Genomic DNA, 17,927 nt, shown 5'->3' on the forward strand with positions numbered 1-17,927 from the left:
AAACCAGAGTACAGTCTGAGACTCCAGTGAATTCAATGGGGATTGCAGATTTATGGATTTGGAGCCAAATGGGAAGTATTTTATAAATGATTTTACTTCAGACAATCGAGGCAGAAAAGCCTGTTTTTGTGCTGCACTGTTCTATATTTTATGCGGTTTAATCATGTAAAGTGGTTGCCAATGACAACTAATGTTAAATCCATGATACTGTGATAAATCCAACCACAGATTTGCCATCTGTCGAAACCTGTCTTGGACATTCCGTGGGCAGAGCCTTTGCAACACGTTTCCCCATTGCCCACTCACTATAGAGCCCTTAAGCCTGCAGAGGGCCATTGAGATAAGTCCAGTGTGGATGGATGAGGACAGGGATCAAAGATGCGTCCATTTTTCGCTTGGCTGTATCATTCTTCTATTTGAGACTGGACATGCAGAGGAAAGCCTTTCCTTAGTCTGAATTGACCGAGATTCAGCAAATTTGGTTGCAACTTGCATGTTGCTCCATTACTTTGTTACAATGGGTTGATACTCACTTTTACCTCTGGACATAAGTGGGTAATGGTAGATCAGCCACTCACAGCATTAATCCTACCAACAACTAGAGAGCAGGGCTGAGCTGTTATGTACAGTACCTCATTGGAGACCCTGGGACTATCTTAGATCGGACTTTACTGGTCTTTATCTTGCACTAAATGTTGTTGACGTTATTCTCTTTATCACGTGCTTGTTCACTGTGGATGGCTCGATTGTAATCATGTATTGTCTTCCCATGACTGATTAACATGCAACAAAAACTTTTCACTGTACCTTGATACACGTGACAATAAACTAAAATCAAACTCAAAACTCAATTGAGTAGGAAGGAACTGTAGATGCTGGTTTAAACCGAAGATAGTCACAAAATGCTGGAGTAATTCAGCAGGACAGATAGTATCTTTGGGGAGAAGGAATGGGTGATGTTTCGGTTACCCGAAATGTCAACCCAGAGATGCTGCCTGTCCCGCTGAGTTACTCCCACCTTTTGTGTCAAACTGAATTGAGTGGGGTATGATACAAGCCTATTACTTCCTGTTTTCCACCCAACCATGGCTGCCCGATATTTTTCCCTACATGGTATAGTGCTACAACTTGACTGACAATGGAGTAGTGAGGGTCCAGGGCCCACAATCTTCTGCAAGAAAATGTACACTGCTCTTGCCCCATCACTACATTGACTATTAGCTATGAAAGTAGACTGATATATTGTATGCTGTTCACGTAAAATAAACATATTGTGCCTGTTGGTAGTGACTGATCAGTCATAGTCACATGGCATGGAAACAGGACCCTTGGCCCAACTAATCCATGCCACCAAGATGTCCATCTACACAAGTCCCATTTGTCCATGTTTCGCCCATATTCCTCTCGATCTTTCGTGCACCTGTCCAAATGTTGGGGTGTGTGTGTGGGGGGGGGGCGGGGGTGGGGTGGGAGGGGGGGGGGGGAACTTTTAAAATCTCTCCCTGCACGGGAAACCCGACCTTTTCTCGTCGGGTTTCCGTTGTCGTTGGGGCCGCAACGAGGAGCGGCCTCCAACAGGAAGAGACCGGGGACTCTGGTATTACGACTCACCGTCACCGTCGCGGGGCTGGCCGAGTCCGGAGCGGGTGGAGCGGTGGAGGAGCGCTGCTGCTGCTGCTGCTGCTGCTGCTGCTGCTGCTGCTGCTGCTGCTGCTGCTGCTGCGGCCCGACCAGAGAGTTGGAGGCTCCAACGGCAGGTCTGTGGACGGCGGCACCGGGAGCCCGCGGGTCCCTGGAGGGAGACCGCTTTTCAGGGCTCTCGCAACGGCGACTTCCCCCGCCCGAGTTGCGGGGTTGAAGAGCTCCTGGAGCGGGGCCTACATCACTGCCCCGCGCGGCTTGGAATGGCCGCGGGACTCTGCGAGCGCACGCCGGGGGCTCTAACACCAAGACCCGGTGTGCGACCTCGCACCACCCGGCGTGGCTTTAATGGCCGCGGGACAATCGCCAAGCCAGCCGGGGGCTTTGACTTTGACTCTGACATGGGGGGGGGGGGGGGAGAGTGCAGTGGAGAGATAAGTTTATTTGGCCTTCCATCACAGCGATGTGATGGATGTTTATGTAAATTATGTTGTGTCTTGGGTCTATGTGTTTGTAATGTATGGCTGCAGAAACGGCATTTCATTTGGACCTCAAGGGGTCCAAATGACAATTAAATGTATCTTGTATCTTGTATCAAATGTCCCTTAATGTCCCTTAAATGTTGTTATTGTTAGTCTTGGAATACTCAGAGGATCCTTTCCATTTCCAATTAAAGCACTTTGGAATCTATATTACTAAATCTCTGATCTTGACCGCTTTTGGCCAACTGTGCTGCGATTTCCGAGAGAACGCCACCGCCTACGGCCGTCATTTTTGGCCACCTCGCTCAGAGGCCCCATCCGCCATATGAGTGAGGAGGATTTTTTCAGTAGATGAAAAATGAGAGAGATATTAATGTTTTTACAAAATTCCCCATTCTCTCTGCTGCCCGGGGCAGGGACTATAAAACCAGGAATTGTTGTGCCTCACTCAGTCTCTGCCAGACCCAGGAAGCGAGAGGGTCTGGCAGAGACTCAGCTGCAAATAAAACTGAATGCATGTCAACTCCACGGTGAGTCCCCTCGATGCGGCTGTAAAGTTCTGTAGCCCTTTTTAAAAAGTTTGTGTTCACAAAATGAATTTTAGTTGTTGGGTGTCTGCAACCCAATTGTTTGCCTCGCCTTTTTTTTTTAACAAGTTTGTGTTCAGAAAATGAATTTTGGTTGTCGGGTGTCTGCAGCCCAATTGTTTGCCTTGGCTTGGCTTTTAAAATCGGTGCAACAGTTGAATGCCTGCCCAAGCATCCATACGGCCCACAATGTCTATACTAGGCCTCAGGAAACCAGTACCTTCGGCCCACAACACCCATACTAACGCAACAGACAGCCCCCCCACTGGTGAGCAGTATTGGAATTGGTGGAAAGGTGGAATATTGCGTTGATGACCAGCCCTCCCGTGTGATGCTGGGACCCAACGGGTCCCACAGTCTAGTATGATTATATGATTACCGGCAGGTTCCACCCCCCTCCCACCCCCCTTCCCCATCCCTGCCTCTCCCACACTAAGAAAGTGCACATTTCCTGATGTACATTTATCACTGTCTTAAGTCTGAATCCTGGAAGTCCCCTACTCAACCGCACTGCAGAAGTAAATTTACTAGCGGAATGTGGCTCATCACTACCAATTGCAATTTACAAAAGCAAATGGGGATGGATAAAGTACACCAGACCTGCTGGCACTGCCCATATCCTGAAAAATAAGTGAATAATAGAACAATTTTTATATAGTATCCTTTGATGTAATCCTCCAAGGTGCTTCATGGATGCATGGCTCTGAGCTATCTAAATAGATATTTGAATAGATGATCAAATGCTTGGACAAAGAGGGAGGTTTTAAATGGTGTCTTCTGGGAGAAAAGGGATGTTGAGAAGTTTATAGAAAGGTTTCTAGAGGTCAAGGTCTGTCCAGCTGAAGTCAATGCCACCAGTGATGCAAAGATGCAAATTGAGAGTGGAGACACAAGAAACTGCGGATGCCGGGATCTTTAGCAAAACACAAAGTGCTGGAGTAACTCAGCTGGTCAGGCAGCATCTCTGGAGGGAATTGAATAGGCAACACTTTGGATCAGGGCCCTTCTTCAGACTGGGTTGAGAGTGGGCAGCACTGGAGGGTAAACAAGAAACAAGAAAGTTGGTGGTTGCCGCATCATCATACGGGGTAATAGGAGGATTGTGCGGTCAGAGGTGCCTATAATATTACGGATAGGGTGAAGCCGTGAGAGATGTGAATACAAGAAGAATTGTAAAACTGGAATTCTGCCATGTAGGGAACCAAATGAGCATTAGACCTTGTGTGAAGACTTCTTTTAAGCAGTGAGTAGCATGACGCTAGTTGCGGAGGGCATACTTCTTTGTTGGCAGAAGAATCTTTAGTTTAGAGATACATCGTGGAAACAGGCCCTTCAGCCCACTGAGTCAGCGCCAGCCAGCAATTCTCCCATACTAACACTATCTGTACACTCGACACAATTTACAATTTTACAAGCCAATTAAGCTAGAAATCTGTCCGTCTTTGGAGTGTGGGAGGAAACCGGAGCACCTGGAGAAAACATACACAGGTCACAGGGAGAAAATAAAAATTCCATAGTGACTATTGTTGCCCGTCTCAGCCTCTTCCTGGCAAAAGGTATGGTACCCATCTTTTTTCTCCCAACCCATTTGGTCCTAAACTTGTGGTTTTAGTTTTAGTTTCTCAGTTTAGAGATACAGCGCGGAAACAGGCCCCTTCAGCCCACTGACCAGCAATCCCCGCACATTAACACTATCCTACCCTAGGGACAATTTTTACAGACACACCAAGCCAATTCACCTACAAACCTGTACGTCTTTGGAGTGTGGGAGGAAACCAAAGTTCTCGGAGAAAACCCACGCAGGTCACAGGGAGAAAGTACAAACTCCATACAGACAAGCACTGGTAGCCAAAATCAAACCCGGATCTCTGGCGCTGTAAGCACTGTAAGGCAGTAACTCTATCAATGCGCCACTGTGCCGCAGGTTAATAACAAGACAAATATGAGGAGCTTTAACCTTATGGCTTTCTGGAGATCACTTGCATTACGTTCTACAGATGCAATCAATGCTCTTGCCCATTATTGCAAATCACTTAAATTGCTTTCAAATCACTTACACAATTCTACTTCAAATCACTAAGCTACTTGAAGTATTAAGTTCAATTTTGGTCACCCTGCTACAGGAAGGATGTTGTTAAGCTGGAAAGAGTGCAGAGAGGATTTACGAGTTTCTTGCCAGGACCTGAGAGTTATAGAGAGACGTTGGGCATGCTAGGACTTATCGTTTGGAGCGTAGGGGGCTGAGGTGTGATATTTTAGAGATTGAATAGAAGCCTGATGGACAACTTTCTCATACAGAGAGTGATGGGTTCATGGAACAAGCAGCCAGAGGAAGTAGATGAGGCAGGTGCTGTAACAGCATTTAAAGGGCATTTGCACAGGTGCATGGATAGGAAAGGATTAGAGTGATGGGCAGGTGGAACTAACGTTGATAGAGCATCTTGAGTAATTTGCCTCTTTCTGTGCTCTGTGACTCTACTATCAACGAGGTCTCCATCTTAGCTGCTGTATACAAAAGTGTTGCTGTATACAAAAGTAGTCAGTCTGGGGGGACCCCCACCAGTGTCCTCGATGTCCTCACCGCATACTCCTCATTCTCATTGACAACAATCATGTTGTCAATTTATTATCAACTACCAGGTTGGCTCAAGAGGTTCTGTCACATTTGTGTTTTGATTACAATGTGTACCATATGTACATTGGTCTTTGTTGTTACCTCCTGTTGTAGTTTGTACCTTCTCCCTGTGACCGCGTGGGCTTTCTCCAGGTGCTCCAGTTTCCTCCCACACTACAAAGATGTGCAGGCTTGTATTTTAATCGGCTTTGGTTAAAAAAATGTAATTTGTCTCTAGTGTGTACTATAGTGCTAGCGTATGGACTCGATGGGCCGAAGGGCCTGTTTCTACGCTATATCTCTAACGTCTAAAATCTAAGGTAAAGCTAGGTTTTTATTCAATCCCACTAACCAGTGTGTGAGGATGTACAAGATCATTAGTGCCTGCTGAATGCTTCACAACATTGCCAACAAAAAGGTAACCTGCCTATTTGAGGTGCCCAACCTGAATAAATGCAAGAACAAGCACAACACAGGCCAAATAACTGTCAGTGCAGTTGCAGAGGAACATGAAAGTGGGTGCATAGGATAATTACAGCTGCTCATCAGAAGGGCCTTTTCCTGATCCCAATAGCACTGAGAGATACTTATCTTCAGCTAATATTGATGCTCATTTCCTGCTGTTGTTGTTTTTTCTCAGCTCTCAGATATGGCTCAACTGGTACAAGCCTTTCTTGCCTCAGTCAGTATGTTGTCATTTCGCATCCCACACCAGAGGTTTGAGTGGACCATTATTGATATGGCAAAACTACGAGCAACTGCTGCAAGATCAGAGATGCAGACGCTGCAATCTTGAGTAAAAACAAACTGCTGGTGGACGTATGTAGGAAGGAACTGCAGATGCTGGTTTAACAGAGTATAGACACAAAAAGCTGGAGTAACTCAGCAGGTCAGGTAGCATATCGGGAGAAAAGGAATAGGTGACGTTTCTGGTCTGAAGAAGGGTTTCGAGCTAAACCGTTACCTATTTCCTTTTCTTCTGCGACGCTGCTTGACCCGCTGAATGACCTGACCCAGCTTTTTATATCTATCTTCTGCTGGACAAAGTAAGCAGGTCAGGCAGCATCTGAGATCCAAAACATCATCTGTCCAATTTCCCTCCACAGATGCTGCCTAACCTACTGAGTTCTTCTGGCGGTTTGTGTTTTGTTCAATGATGGATCCTTTTGCAAGGATTGCGTAAACTTTGTATCTTCCCTCTTGAGATGATACAAAGGGTTTCAGGCACCATTTTGAAAAGTAGTATGTATTTCCCAGTGTCTTGACTAATATTTATTCTTCACTCAACCATACAAGAACAAATTGGTAAAGCAGCCTTTTTCAATTACGCCCCCAAGCTGTGGAATACCCAACCCAGGGCTATGAGAGACGCCCACTCAGTTGAAAATTTGAAACGGCAACTAAAAACATACCTTTTTAATCAAGCTTTCAACTGACTCCCTTTGTCCTTTTACACTCTCAGTTTTAAATTTATATTTTTATATAAATCTATGCTTTTTATGCTATTAACTGCCTATGTTCTTACTGTTTTAAATTGTATTTTTGTTTAGACCTGCGTTTATATGGAAAGCACTTTGGGTTGCATTCAATTGTATGAAAAGTACTATACAAATAAAGTTGTTGTTATTATTATTATTATTATTATTATTATTATTATTATTATTATTATTATTATTATTATTATTATTGTCTGCTCTTAATTTCCTGTCTGTTTTTTTTATAGAGCTTGATGTGTGCCATTTGGTTGCTGGTTTTTCCAAATCACAAGGTGACCACACCAAAAAGTAATCATGAAATGTAAAACACTTTAGGAAGTTGCAAATATGATTGTATAAATTAAGTATCTTATCTTACAGAAAAATATTGGGGGTGAATTCTAATCCGTGTATTAACAATGTCAGTAGCATATCAGTAAATGTCAGTCTAAATCTTCTAATTGTTATCCGAAGTGACTTTCCGATTCACCTCCACCCCACTGAGGAATTTGGACTGTCTATGGAACTGATGTGATACGATGCCGAGAACTATATTTTGCACTCTGTATCTTCTCCTTTTCTCTACCTATTGTACTTGAGTTTGACGATTGTATTCATGTACATTATTATCTGATCTGGATAGCATGCAAAACAAAACATTTTACTGCACCTCGGTACACGTGACAATAATAAACCTAAACTCAGTAGGAGATTTATGGCAGATTATCTTGGCTCCAATGAGTCTCATTGGTTATTGCTGAGATGGCTCAGCATTTGACTTACGTCTACTTTTGCTCTACTTTCTCGTTCCTGCTGCTTTCAGCTACATGACCGCGGATCGCTTGTGCACAGCCAACTCCAACATTCTGAACATCACAGTGGCGCAGCTGGTAGAGCGGCTGCCTCATAGCACCAGAACCACGTCTTTTTTCCCGACCTTGTATACCGTCTGTGTGGAGTTTGCATGTTCTTATTATGGCCAGGTGGGTTTCCTCCAGGTGCTCCGGTTTCCTCACACATCCCAAAGACATGCGGGTGTGTAGATTAATTGGTCTCTGTAAATTGCCCTGGTGTTTAGGGAGTGGATGCGAAAGTGGGATAGCATAGAACCAGTGTGAACAGGCGATAGGCCATCGGCATGGACTCGGTGGGCCAAAGGGCCTGCTTCCATGCTGTATCTCTAATAAAAACATGACATGGCTGCTGGACATAACCTCGTCGAGGAGACTGAAAGAGAATAACTCTGAAATAAAGAAATCTGTGTATGTGGCTGAAAGAGGGTATTACCGATAAGGAGTTTTTGGACGGACTTGGATTGTTTTCTGTGGCGTATCGGAGGCTAAGGGGAGGCCTGATAGAAGTATGTAAAATTATGAGAGGCAATAGGGTAGACAGTCAGAACCTTCTTCCCGGGGTGGAAAGACTAAGGGCATAGCTTTCAGGTGAGAGGGCCAAAATTTAGAAGAGATGTGTGGAGCAAGTTTTTTTACATACAGTGGTGGGTGCATGGAATTCACAACCTGAGGTGGTGGTGGAGGTAGATACGCTAGTGGTGTTTAAGAGGCTTTTAGATAGGCACATGGATATACAGAGAATGGAGGGTTATGGATCACCTACAGGCATAGGCAATTACTTTCACTTGACATCACGTTCGGCAAGGATTTTGTGGGCCGAATGGCCTGCTCCTGTGCCTAACTGTTCTGTTCTATTTTTTTCAATCAGAAGACATTTGCTTTATTCAATACCCAAGATGTGCCAAAATTCTCCACACTTTAAGAAACAAATCAGAAAAACTACCAATAGTAAGGTCCTGTACACAGAATTGAAAAAAAAGGATCTGGTAATCTATTGGGTGATGTAAGTGATAATCTTTGGCTAGGACACTGGAGAGAACCAGCCTTTTCTGTCCTTTATCTGAGTACTGTCATGAGATCCATTATGAATAGAAATAGTAGGGCTTTTTTTTACATTTCATCTATGGCAACTCTCTCTCTCAGTGCTGCACCAGAGTGCCGGCTTTGAGCTCTTGAAATTCAAGTATCAGTAATGATAATTGAACCGGGAACTTCTGACACAGAGGTGAAAAGCACAATGGTGTCAGCACTGATAAAATTCAACCCCTGTGCATGTTGAAAGCAGCACAGATTACCTTTTTATATATTGCATCCTATGGCCTCTACCACAGAAGAATAAGGATTTATGAAAGATATTTCAAACACTATTGAAGCATGTACTACCAAAGGCTTTGCTGCAAGTAACTATGATAAACTGTGGTTCAAAGACACCTTGTACAACCAATAAATATGGTATCACACAGCTTTACGAGATTCCTCCAATCTACCTTGCCACACAAGCTTAGTTTAGATACCCTCTTGAATATATTCAGAAAGATTATGCACATCCAGACCAGATTGTAGAATCGTCTTTGTAGTGCTCTTTAGGAAGTTGGTTGATATGAAGTTACGGAAAAATAGAATCTCCAATGGGAAGGTGAATAACATTTTGCAATAGCGTGCAGTAAAAGTGCCATAATCCACCATCAACAGCACAATATTCGCACACAGTGGACGGCTTGATAGTAATCATGTATTGTCTTTCCGCTGACTGGTCAGCATGCAACCAAAGCTTTTCACTGTACCTCGGTACACCTGACAATAAACTAAACTCATTAATATATCTATGGTTGGGTAATCGATTTCAGTCAAAATTTGACAAGTGGGCTAAATGAATTATGCAAAAAAAAACCTCTTTGGCAACTATTCAAATATTTTCACTCCAAAACTTTTAAATGGGTGATTGGAAGATATTAAGCTGCTTAGATAAGAATGCTGGTGGTATTCTAATTTATATCCCTGTAATCCTAGTAAAACACATTATCCAGGGAAAGATATAACCTCATTTAATATTTATTCCATTATAATTATGTTAGAATTTTAATGGATTCTATATACTGTAGAAGAGGGATACAATTAACTTAGCAGGCTAGAATTTTTGTATATGGTAATGTAAGTTTATAATCTCAATGATGACTGGTTTCAGCGCAATCCATGGACAGGCAACACTTTGGGTCGAATCAAAGAAGGGTCCCGACCCAAAACATTACTTGTCTATGTTGGTCAGAGATGCTGTCCATGTCCTCCAGAGATACCGACTGACCTGCTGCGTTACTCCAGCATTTTGTGTTCTGTGTAAGATTCCAGCATTTGCAGTTCCTTGTGTCTAATATCTTGTGTTATGTCCAATTCTCATTGGGGACATGTGTAGGATGATTGTTCCCTTCTCCAGCTATGATGAACATTGCATTCTCTAACTTCACGTGATCCTTGCCTTCCCTCGCTCTCCATCCCTTCCCCCCTTCCCAGTTCACTGACCAGTTTGACTGTCTCTGACTATATGTTATCTCTGTTTGCTTTGTTCTTACCTTGTCCCAGCTAACAATGATCTATTCCTTGATCTCAATCCCCTTCGGTCCTGTTTTCACACCTTACACTTCTTTATCTATGTATCTCCCTCTCCTCCGACTTCAGTCTGAAGAAGGATCTCGACCTGAAACGTCACCCATTGCCCCTCTCCAGAGATGCTGTCTGTCCCGCTGTTACTGCAGCTTTTTATGTCTTTCTTCGCATTGGGGAAACGCGCGTTATTGCTGAACTATGGAGACACAAGGACTACAAATGCTGGTTTACAAAAAAGACACCAAGTTCTGGAGTACCTCAATGAGTCAGGACAGGAGTTCATGGAGAGATGATCCTTCTCTCCACAGATTGTGGTGGTGGGGTAGGGGAGAAAGCTGGAAGAGTGGTGGAGCAGGACAAAGCATGGCAAGTGATGGGTGGATACAGGTGAGGGGAGGGGGGGGGGGGGGGGAGGTTGATAGGCAAGTGGTTGGTCAAAGGCCAGAGATGAAAACACAAAAAGTGTACTCAAGTGTACAAATTCATTCCCCTTGTCCTATCCATCACTCCTTCGTCCTCCATGCAACTTAACACCCGTTTATTTTCTTTCTGTCCCAGTCTAAACAAAGATTCCAGGATCCATAATGTTGACACTCTTTTTTCTCCTTACATAGATGCTTGTGAGTTTGTCCAACATTTTAGACAATAGACAATAGATGCAGGAGTAGGCCATTCAGCCCTTCGAGCCAGCACCGCCATTCAATATGATCATGGCTAATCATCCACAATCAATACTCTGTTCCTGCCTTCTCCCCATATACTTTGACTCCGCCATTTTTAAGAGATCTATCTAACTCTCTCTTGAAAGCATCCAGAGAACCGGCCTCCACCATCCTCTGAGGCAGAGAATTTCACAGACTCACAACTCTCTGTGTGAAAAAGTATTTCATCATCTCCGTTCTAAATGACTTACCCCTTATTCTTAAACTGTGGCCCCTGGTTCTGGACCCCCAACATCGGGAACAATTTTTCTGCCTCTAGCTTGTCCAAAACCTTAATTATCTTATATGTTTCAATAAGATGCCCTCTCATCCTTTCTAAATTCCATAGTATACAAGCCCAGCCACTCCATTCTATCATCATATGACAGTTCCGCCATCCCGAGAATTAACCTTGTGAACCTACACTGCACTCCCTCAATAGCAAGAATGTCCTTCCTCAAATTTGGAAACCAAAACTGCACACAATACTCCAGGTGCGGTCTCACTAGGGCCCTGTAGAACTGCAGAAGGACCTCTTTGCTCCTATACTTTATGACCTGTCTGTCAGCTGTGGCTCAGTTTGTAGTGTACTTGCCTCAGAATCACGTTTTGTATTTAAATTCTGTATCGGAGTCTAATACATAAAAATCTAATCTGATACTCTTTGGAGTGCTGTTCCTTTGCAGTCTTTTGATGAAACTTGAAAGGAAAATTGGTAGTATGGAAGGCAAACACAATGCTAGCATTTATTTCAAGAGGACTAGAATGGAAAAACAGGTATGTAATGCTGAGGCTCTAGAATGCATTGGCCAGTCAGCGTTTGCAGTACAGTGAGCAATTTTGGGCACCACATCTGTGGAAGATAGTGCTGGCTCTCGAGAAGGTCCAGAGGAGGTTTACAAGAATGATCCCAGGAATTAGTCGGTTAACATATGATGAGCATTTGACGGCACTGAGCCCCTACTCGCTGGAGTTTAGAAGGATGAGTGGAGACCACATTGAAACTTACGGAATAGTGAAAGGCTTGGATAGAGTGGATGTTTCCATTAGTGGGTGAGTCTAGGGCCTGAGGTCATAGCCTCAGAATTAAAGGACGTTCCTTTAGGAAGATGAGGAGGAATTTCTTTAATAGGGGGTAGTAAATCTGTAGAATTATTTGCCACAGAAGGCTGTGGAGGCCGTCAATGGATATTTTTAAGACAGAGATGGATTCTTAATTAGCACAAGTGTCAGGGGTTATGGGGAGAAGGCAGGAGAATTGTGTTAGAAGGGAGAGATAGATCAGCCATGAATTAATGGCAGGGTAGACATTTGATGGGTCAAATGGCTTCTATCACGTATGACTTCATGAAAGCCTGCCCAGGCATTTTAGCATGGTAGAAAACATTCCAAGATGCTACTTTGAAGAACAAGTGGCCTACCAAAGGTTCTCTCTCTATAAACATCACTATAAAATGCAAAGCAAATGAAATGCAGATGCTGAAACTCTGAAGTAAATAAGCAAAAACATGCTCAAAACTCTGCGAGCAAGGCAGCATCTGTGTAAAGATAAGCATGTTAAGTCATCAGAACGAGAAAAAGTTTGAAATCAGACACATATTTTAATCGTGTAGGAAGGAACTGCAGATGCTGCTTAATGGCGCCTGCCTGCGGCGACTTTTGCGGAGCACCAGAACATAAAAGGTTTAAATACAACTTCCATCAACTCACCTGGATCAGGAAAACGGCAGAAATCGGTGCCGTTTTGGACAAGCTGCTTGAGCACCTCAAGGCTCTTGCAATTCCGCGATCTCCCACAGCTGCGGGATCCCTGGACTTTAAACTTTCCCACGCTCGCTGGAAATCACCCGACCCGACGGAGGAACTACCTGGAAACCCCGGGATGACCTCCAGAGCCGACAAGCTGGATCTTCCAGGAACAATGGAGCTGGAGCTGCCGTCTGTGAAGGAATCCCCGTTCCAGCACAGGTTCGCAGAAACAGCAGATACAGTAAGCACAGTACCTGGAAACAAAGGGGGGGGCCTCCATTGTGTCCGGAAACGTGGCCGACAGGCAGGACTTCAGGTCTGACTGAGGAGCAGGGGATTTTGGCCGCCTCTCCCTACTATCCTCCTGGCCAATGAAAATAAAGTGGAGGACTTAAAGGCAAGGCTGCTTTATCAAAGGGAGCTGAGGGAATGCTCTGTGTTCTGTTTCACAGAGACATGGCTCAACCCCAGCTCCCCAGCCTGAAGGGTTCTCCATCCACCGCATGGACCGTACACTGGCATCTGGGAAAGGGAGAGGAGGGGGTGTCTGCCTCATGGTCAACTCTGCGTGGTGTTCAGACGTGGCAGTCCTGTCCAACTCCTGCTCTCCACACCTCGAACATCTGGCGGTGAAGTGCCGTCCCGTCTACCTCCCAAGGGAATTCACCTCCATCATCCTGACCGCAGTCTACATCCCTCCCCAGGCCGAGGAACAACTCCAGGACTGTTTGGAGTCAGTAGACTGGGCAATGTTCAAGGACTCGGCAATGGACATGAACGAATACGCCACAGTTGTTACAGGCTTCATAAAGAAATGTGTGGAGGACTGCATAATCCTACAAAATCCTTCAGAGTGTTTCCCAATCAGAAACCTTGGATGAACTTTGAGATCCGCACTCTTCTGAAGACCAGACACCGGGCATTCATGTCTGATGATACAGTGGTCATCACCAAGGTCGTACAAGAACTCCAGATACGACCTTGGTAAGGCCATCAAAAAGGCCAAAAGGGACCTCTGCTCCAAACTGGAGGATGAGACAGATGTTCGGTAGCTGTGGCGGGGCCTGAATGCAATCACCTCCTACAAGGCGAAATCAGGAGGCAGCTCGAATGTCGGCGAAACATCACTCCCTGACGAGCTCAATGCTCGCTTTGACAGGGAGAATACCAATGTGCCTTCCCGAGCCCCCATTCGTTGTGATGGTATTTCAGTCTCAGTCACAGAGGCCAACATCAGGAAATCCTTCAGAGAGGTGACCCTCGAAAAGCGCCTGGACCTGATGGTATACCTGGTCGTGTTCTAAAAACCTGTGTGGACCAACTGGCTGGAGTTTTTACGGACATTTTTACTTCTCACTTCTGATGTTTGAGGTTCCCACCTGCTCTAAAAGGGCATCAATTATACCGGTGCCCAAGAAGAGTAAGATGACGTGCCTCAATGACCATTGACCAGTGGCACTAACGCCTGTGGTGATGAAGTGCTTTGAGAGGTTGATCATGGCGCAAATCAACTCCTACCTCGACAAAAACCTGGACCCACTACAGTTTGCTTACCGCCACAACAGATCAACGGTGTATGCAATCTCGCTGGCTCTCCACTCCGCTCTGGACCACTTGGACAACAAAAACTCATATGTCAGGCTGTTATTCATTGATTACAGCTCGGCATTTAATACAATCATCCCCTCCAAGCTGGTTACCAATCTCGCAGAACTGGGTCTCTGCGCATCCCTCTGCAATTGGATCCTTGACTTCCTCATTCACAGACCACAGTCTGTTCGTATTGGTGGAAATGTGTCAGACTCGATAACAATCAGCACGGGAGCACCTCAACGCTGCGTGCTCAGCCCCCTGCTGTACTCACTCTATACTCATGACTGCGTAGCCAGTCATAGTGCGAACTACATCATCAAGTTCGCTGACCACACCACTGTTGTGGGACGTATCACTGATGGGGACGAGTCAGAAGTATAGAAGAGAGATCGAGCGACTGTCCATATGGTGCCAGCGCAATAACCTGGCCCTCAACACCAGCAAAACCAAGGAACTGATTGTGGACTTTGGAAGGAGTAGGATGGGGACCCACAGTCCCGTTTATATCAATGGGCGATGGTTGAAAGGGTCAAGAGCTTCAAATTCCTGGGCATGCACATCTCTGAAGATCTTTCCTGATCCGAGAACACTGATACAATTATTAAGAAAGCACAACAGCGCCTCTACTTCCTAAGAAGATTATGGAGAGTCGGTTTGTCAAGGAGGGCTCTCTCTAACTTCTACAGGTGCACAGTGGAGAGCATGCTGACCGGTTGCATCGTGGCTTGGTTCGGCGCCCTGGAGAGGAAAAGGTTACAAAAAGTAATAAACACTGCCCAGTCCATCATCGGCTCTGACCTCCCTCCCATCGAGGGGATCTATCGCAGTCGGCCTCAAAAAGGCTAATAGTATCATCAAGGACCCACACCATCCTGGCCACACACTCATCTCCCTGCTACCTTCAGGTAGAAGGTACAGGAGCCTGAAGACTGCAACGACCAGGTTCAGGAATAGCTAGTTCCCCACAGACATCAGGCTATTAAACTTGGCTCGGACAAAACTCTAAACATTAATAGCCCATTATCTGATATTTGCACTTTATCAGTTTATTTATTCATGTGTGTATATATTTATATAATGGTATGTGGACACACTGATCTGTTTTGTAGTCAATGCCTACTATGTTCTGTTGTGCTGAAGCAAAGCAAGAATTTCATTGTCCTATCAGGGACACATAACAATAAACACTCTTGAATCTTGAATCTTGAATCTTGCTTTATACCAAAGATAGACACAAAATGCTGGAGTAACTCAGTGGGTCAGGCAGCATCTCTGGGGAAAAGGAATAGATGACGTTTTGGGTCCCAAACCCTTCTTCAGATTGAAAGGAGAGGTGGTGGGGGGTGGTATAAACTGGAGGCGAGAAAAGATCAGGACAAATCAGGCTGACAACTTCCCATGATGCCCATAATGGCCCCTTGTTGGCTGGGGAAGGTGTGATAACAAGAGGGATACAAGGATGTGACCAGCGGAACTGGTAAGACAACCAAGGTGCGGAAGGGGGAAAGAGAGGAGCGGGGAGGGAATGCAGAGGTTACTTGAAATTAGATAAATCAATGCAGAGGAGGAGGAGTGAAGATGACAAAGAGAATGCCTGCAATTGGATGGAGGTCAAGAGGAACTGAATGACACTGGTGGTAGTGGTGTTGGCTGAGAGAAAAGTCTGCAGCAAAATAACAAACTGCTGGAGTGATTCAATGGGCCAGGCAGCATCTGTGGAAGCAGAGGAAGAGTGCAACAAGACTTGGTCTTGATCCAAAACATTGACCATCCCTCTGCCTCAACAGATGCTGTCTGACCCTGAGCTCCCCCAGCAGTTTGATTTCCGGTACATATTACCGCATCTGCAATCTCTTGTATCTCTGAGAGAAAGAGTCTGTTCACTATCATTTTGCCATTGTGTTTCCTTCATTCTTTCTTCCAGTGTACGTCATTGGCTATGAAGTGTTTTTTGGCTGTCTTGAAAGGTGACATTTATGTGACAGAGTGATTATGCATAACTATCTTCCTTGCGAAAGGATGGAGGTCAAGAGTAACTGATTGACACCAGTTGTAGTGTTGGCTGAGAGATACGTCTGCAGACTATCTTTCTTTCTTGCATTTTGTTTTTATCCTATTCCTTTTCAACATGTGAACTGCCTTTGACATTGCCTTTCCCTGAGGATGACCAGAATAGGATGCAATCTGTAGGTGTAGTTAACAGTCAAAATGCCTCTGCAGTCTATACACTATTGCACATGACCATTCGGTTGTACATATAGCTCTGGTCAACATATTTCCAGAAAGGATAATAAGATTAAATGAGGACTTACCAGTTTGAAGTATGATCTTTATTTTATGAGGAGTTGTGATGAGCGATTACGTGAAGAAGAAAGCCATCAGCCCGCATGCGCGTCAATCTTCAAAGCAACAGTGTGAAATCACAGATAACAGTAGTTGAACTCAATATAGTAAGATTGGACAGAACTACAACCTACCAGATGACCTTTATAATATGAGGGTGGGATCGGTGGGCACTTAATCGCTCATCGTAACTCCTCATAAAATAAAGATCAAACTTCAAACTGGTAAGTTCTCATTTAGTCTTACTATTTTATTTTGGACTCACATGAGTGACTATGTGAAGATTTTAAAGCTCTGTGATTTCATGCCGTGGAAACAAGTCCACACAAGCACAGCTGCATCAGTTGACCACAGATAAGGGAAACATTAATAATGCATACAGACATGACATAGATTCAAAACGTGCTGATGCTTTTAAAATGAACAAATAGTAATAATAGTAACCCCTCTCATCCGGGAGGAAACTATAAAATAGAACCTACAATAGAGTTCGCAAATACCCCTGGTCTGGCAATGGGTTACTATAAAATGTATGGAAGTTCATTTGTTAGACCATCCTGCAGCCGCTAGGATGTGGTCCAGCGGAATGTACATAACCCTTGCTGCTGATGTTATAGCAGCCCTGGTGGAGTGAGATTAGAAAATATTAGAATCTACTCCTGCATAAGCCAAAACCCCGATTTAACCACCTGGAGATGGTCTGAATTGATACCTTCTTATGAGGTTTTTTGTAACTAACAAACATTGCTAGTATCAGAGCCTCTAATGCTCTAGGTGACCTAACATATTGTTTGTAAATGTGTGACCACACATAACCGTAGGTCCATGGGGTATGCCATAAGAATTAGTTTGAGACCTGACGCCCCTGGGCTGCTCTGCTTAACTAAATCATAAACATGAAATATTATATTATTTGCAGATGTAACCATCCTGTCCAGTCACAATTTATGTAGTGACTGGACCTGTTGCGCTATGACAAGCGCCATGAGGATTGCTACCTTTTGAGAGCTGGGCCAAAGATGAGGATATAGCTGGAGCTGGGTTAATGTTAACACAAAGTCAATATCCCATACTTCCGTGTACTTGTGCCTGGGAGAACTTGTGTTAAAGATATCCTTTATAAACTGGATATCAGTGGGTGAGACCCGGCAGAGTGGGTCCCGCTCTCTGCAGCAAATATGATGAGAAGGCACGTTTGGCACAGTAAATGGCACTATAACTTAATTTATTGCAAAGACCCATTTGAAAATGAACTCCAAAACGTCAGTTGTCCGTGCCGTATTATAT

This window comes from Leucoraja erinacea, chromosome 17 (assembly GCF_028641065.1).
Source record: "Leucoraja erinacea ecotype New England chromosome 17, Leri_hhj_1, whole genome shotgun sequence".
Lineage (NCBI taxonomy): Eukaryota > Metazoa > Chordata > Chondrichthyes > Rajiformes > Rajidae > Leucoraja > Leucoraja erinaceus.